Raw genomic sequence first — 5,960 nt, forward strand, 5'->3', positions numbered from 1 at the left:
TGTCTAGGGAGTTCTTGCCTGCCTTCAGGGGAATTTCTCTTTATCTAAAAACAAAACAAAACAAAACAAAACAAAACAACATTGTTGCAGATCTACCTAGATGTTGTTCTAATAGTTTAAATTCAGAATTTATAAAAGGTCAATCAGGCTGTAGAACTTATAAAGGCATTACAATCTGGCTTGCTTACTTCATAAAACGCTATTATAGATTTGAAAGTTTGTTTTTTTCTTTATATCCTTATAATTGTAAAGGGTTTGCTTCTAGTGAACTGGTGATCACTGGAAAATTTTACCTATAGGTATGTCTAATATAGCTTCACATTATGTAAGAAAAAATTTTAATTGTCTCTGCTTCAATACAAGAAGCTAAGAGTTTAGATATTTCAGTGTGGAGAGTATTTTATTAGCTAATGCCTCTAAATGGAAGCTTACTTCAAATCTTTGCTCTCACACGATGAGCTTTAAGGTTCTAGGGAGTAGCTGTTGCTCCATAAAAGATTCAGAGGTAGTATCTTTTTAATATTTAGGGTTTCAGTTATACTAGAAAATTGTGGTACAAAAAATTTAAGAAAGAAAAATTGATTTGCTTCAATTTTTTTATTTTGAAAAGCTTCCAGGAGATGTTAATTGGCTAAGACCTCACCTTAAGGCCTTAAAGTGACTTAAACCTTTGTTGGATGTTATCTCAAGAGACACAAATTAACAGGTAAAGAAAAAGGCTTTGCAGAAAATAAAATAAGCTTTTATAATTGTTATCAATTATAATCAATGGTTATTAAATACTAGCTGCTTATTTTAGTTATGGTTTTTACATGTGCCCACAGCAATTGTTTGGCAAGAGAAAGGATTAACGTAAAATCATCTTTCTTCACCTCAAAGTAAAGTTTTAATATCCTATTATAAGGCTGCTGTGGTGCTAATAAAGAATTGTAAGATAAATTCATATAGTTTAGAAAAACTACAACAAAAAAATTGTATCTTAAAAACCTGACAAAGTGCCTGTTCATTGTTCCAAACAGCAATTAAATTGGCTATTGCAGAATATTGATATTTGGCCTATTGCATACCATCATTTTAAATAAAATTGAGAGTCATTATCATAAAGATAAGCTGTTAAAAATTTCTTTTATGCATGCTTTTGTATCTTCTATAAATTCATGCATGCATGCATCCCATTTACTGTATTTGAAAACAGCCCTTCTATGGGAGAAAAGTATATGTGAATTGGATCACATGTTTACCCTTTTGAGTTTCCTTCTTCTTCAGCACAGATAATTAAATTGTGTGCTGTAGACGGTGTTTAAAAATGTTAAATAATCAAATGTTAAATATATATATCAGAGCTTACAATTGCTTAAAAAATGTACGTCCCTCCGATACTATGAATTCTCAAATTTGCAATTATTTATGCATATACCACTTCAAAAAAAAAAAAAGCTGTTCTTTTAAGAAGACTGTTTTTAGCCATTTAAGAATTTGTTTTAGATTGCCTGTACAAGACCTCTTAAGGCAATGCCATGTTAGATGATTTATATCTCAGGCAGATTACAGGCCTTACACAAGAATAATTGGCCATATAATCTCATTCTTTACATCATCAAAATAATAATGGCTTAAGATAATATTTTGGTATTTTCAGAGAATGTGCATGTCAAATTCTAAAAATTTGTTTTTAGCGTTTTCAGTTTCTACTTGTTTCCAAATAATGGTGTTATTTCTTGAGGACTTATACTTAATCAATTGCTGCAAATGGATACTCTTATTTCTGATTTAAAAATAAATAAAATATGCACATTTGACTATTTAATACCTTTTCAAGCTTTCTAGTTACAACTGCTCTACAAGAGAAACAACTAAAAGTGTAATTAGTCACTGCCTATGTTAATTTTTTTTTAAAAAAAAAATATACTTGGTATTCCAAATTAGATTAAAACAGATATTGGAATTGGCTATAAAAGTCAAGTATTAGAGATGTTTTGTCAACAATTTAATTTTACCCATGTTACTGAGACTTTTTATAATTCTCAAAGACAAGGTATTGTGGAACTTTAAAATAAAATCTTAAAAAACAAAAAAGGGAGGAATTATATGCCTATGCACATTATTTAAAATCACATTTTTAAATTTTTTAATTTTAAAATTAGGATGTCAAAGGACTTACTAAATGCCTTATAGTATCTTAAACCTAGACATACTCATGTCTAGGTGAGATGAAAAGGATCTACTTATTGGCATATGGCTTGATCCTGAACAGGATACCCTACATGGGAAAGAGGGAATGCTTATGTTTTTCTCCACAGAATGCCGCAGGAGCATGACAACTGCCAGAATGATTCGTGTGACAGGCTGACCTGTGAGTTTGCTGAATGCCCTGACTGTGGTGACAAGAAAGCTGATTTTGGTATATGTTTTTGAACCACCTTTGCTTGACTTTGTCCCAGATTGGACAAGCTAAGATGCCTTACTTCAAGCCTTTAAACCTTACGGGACAGAAAATATTAGAGACTGTAGAAACTGACTTAGAAAAATTAGTCATAAGGAGGAGTTATAGTGATTCTTCTCTTTCCTTTAATGTGACCAGTTATTCTAGCTCAATCTTGGACTTGTATAGTAATAATTCAAATATTAGAGATTCCTATTATGAAGATAGCTAAAAATCTTTATTAGCTAGCAGAGTAATATAAGAGCTTAGCCTATTTACACGAGAAACAGCATTTTTATTGATCTCAAAGCCAACTCTCCTATACCAGGAGGCCAGGGTTTGAGCTTGATCATTGCTAATTTGCAACTGAATAGAGTACCTGAACTTCCCTCAAAAAGCTTTTATCCTCTTGCTTTTCAACTCTATGCTTTGTATTTCAAGCAGGTCAGTCACCCCACTACAGCCTGTCCTCACCAAGCTTGTAGCCTGGCCTCCAGCAAGTGCAGGCGGCAGAAATTCATAGGTATGAAGAAACATATTGAGTATATATTGTGGCTTTGGTCTGATTTGGGAATAAGGTGTGCTATGAGGGCTAGTTAGCCAATGACAGGCCACTGAGATTTCTGAACTATATCAATCTAAGATGGAGGTATATGTCAAGAGGCTGTGGTTTATTAATAATACACCACAGAGCCATGTTTGTGCAAAATAAACACAAGCAAACTGCATATATTCTCCTTAACGGATAAGAATAGTTTATGGAAAATCTGAGTCCCCAAGCCAGGCACGGCCACCAGCCACCATAATTCCCAGGCAGGACAATGGAGCATAAATAAATTTTATGTCCCAGTCCAGCTAATTTTTATTATATATTTAGGGAGGAATTTAGCCTCCCACAGCCTTGAGTACACTGGCTCAGACCTTGCTGCCACTGTGAATGATACCACCTGGGGAGGAGCCTTTTGGCCTAGATGGTTTATTGTTCTGTCACCTGCCACTCGCTGCTCTTCTCCAAGACTCTGCTACTTGCTGAGAGATTTCTGAGAAATTCTGGAGACAGCAAGAAACCCAGTGAGTGACACCTTCTTGCCAGAACAGCTCTGTCAGACAGATTAAGGGTGGATCTGTGGAAGATGGGCTTTCCCTCTATATAAGCACAGATTTTTAGTAAACTTTGGGCCTTGATCAGAAATCTGTCTTGGTCTTGTTACTTCTCTTGCCGTTCTCTCGTATACAGCTCCGGCCTCCCACTCAGGAACACAGTTAGTTTGGCCACAGGTGGCTACACATATCTCCTTGTTCAAAGCTCAAGTCTAAGAGGATCAAGGAACTCCACATAAGACCAGAGACACTAAAACGTATAGAGGTGAAAGTAGGAAAAAAACCTCAAAGATATGATCACAGGGGAAAAAATTCCTGAATAGAACAGCAATAGCTTGTGCTACAAGATTGAGAATCGACCAATGGGACCTCATAAAATTGCAAAGCTTATGTAAGGCGAAAGACAATAAGACAATAAGGCCACCAACATATTGGGAAAAGATTTTTACCAAATGTAAATCTGATAGGGGACTAATGTACAACATATATAAAGAACTTATGAAGCTGGACTCCAGAAAATCAAATAACAATATTAAAAAATGGGGTACAGAGCTAAACAAAGAATTCTCAACTAATAAATACCAAACAGCTGTTAAGCACCTGAAAAAAATGTTCAACATCCTTAATCATCAGGGGAACGCAAATCAAAATAACCCTGAGATTCCACTTCACCCCAGTCAGAATGGCTAAGATGAAAACTTCAGGTAACAGCAGATGCTGGCAAGGATGTGGTGAAAAAGGAACACTCTTCCATTGCTGGTGGAATTGTAAGCTAGTTCAAACACTGTGGAAATCAATCTGGCAGTTCCTATGTAAACTGTACATAGTACTACTGGAGGATCCAGAAATAGCTCTCCTGGGCATATACCCAGAAGATGTTGAAACTTGTAATAAGGGCACATTCTACTATGTTCATAACAGCCTTATTTATAATTGCCAGAAACTGGGAAGAACCCAGATATTTCTCAACAGAGGAATGGATACAGAAAATGTGGTACATTTACACAATGGAGTACTACTCAGATATTAAAAACTATTAATTTATGAAATTCTTAGGCAAATCGATGGATCTGGACAATATCATCCTAAGTGAGGATCACAAAAGAAGTCACTTGATATGCACTCACTGATAAGTGGATATTAGCCCAGAAACTTAGAATGCCCAAGATACAATTTGAAAACACATGAAACTCAAGAAGAAAGAAGACCAAAGTGTGGATACTTTGATCCTTCTTAGAAGGGGGAACAAAATACCCCTGGAAAAAGAGTTACACAGGTTCGGAGAAGACACTGAAGGAATGACCATCGAGAGACTGCCCCACCTGGGATCTATTCCATAAACAACCACCCAAACCAGACACTATTGCAGATGCCAAAAACAGCTTGCTGACAGGAGCCTGATATCGCTGTTTCCTGAGAGTCTCTGCCAGTGCCTGGCAAATAGAGAAGTGGATGTTCACAGTCTTCCATTGATTGGAGCACAGGGTCCCCAACGAAGGAGCTAGAGAAAGTACCCAAGGAACTGAAGGGGTTTGCAGCCCCATAGGAGGAACATCAATATGAACTTACCAGTACCCCCAGAGCTCCTTGTAGACTAAACGACCAAACAAAGAAAGCACATGGTGGGACTTGTGGCTCTAGCTGCATATGTATCAGAGGATGCCCTAGTCGGTCATCAATGGGAGGAGAGGACCTAGGTGCTGTGAAGGTTCTATGCCCCAGTATAGGGGAATTCCAGGGGCAGGAAGCAGGAGTAGATGGGTTGTTGAGCATGGGGATGGGGAAGGGGATAGGGGATTTCCAGAGGGAAACTAGGAAAGGGGATAACATTTAAAATGTAAATAAAGAAAATATCTAATAAAAATATATATACAAAAAAAGGAAAAAAGGAAAGAAAGAACAGCATATGGGTGCACTTGCATTTGGAGCATTGATGTTCATAATTGAGAATGTATCTTGGTAGATTTTTCTTTTGATGAATATAAAGTGTCCTTCCAAATATTTTTTTGATAACTTTTGGTTGAAAGTCGATTTTATTCAATATTAGAATGGTTACAACAGCTTGTTTCTTGGGACCATTTTCTTGGAAATTTTTTCCAGCCTTTTTTCGCTGAGGTAGTGTCTGTCTTTGTCACTGAGGTGGGTTTTCTGTATGCAGCAAAATGCTGTGTCCTATTTATATATTCAGTCTGATAGTCTATGTATTTTTTTTTGCGTTTCTTTCTTTTTTATTAGGTAGTTTCCTCATTTACATTTCCAATGCTATCCCAAATGGCCCCCATACCCTCCCCCAACACCCCACTAACCACCCACTCCCAATTTCTGGCCCTGGCGATCTCCTGTACTGGGGCATATAAAGTTTGCAAGTCCAATGGGCCTCTCTTTCCAGTGATGGCCAACTAGGCCATCTTTTGATACATATGCAGCTAGAGTCAAG

This window comes from Mus caroli, chromosome 9 (assembly GCF_900094665.2).
Source record: "Mus caroli chromosome 9, CAROLI_EIJ_v1.1, whole genome shotgun sequence".
NCBI classification, from domain to species: Eukaryota; Metazoa; Chordata; class Mammalia; order Rodentia; family Muridae; genus Mus; species Mus caroli.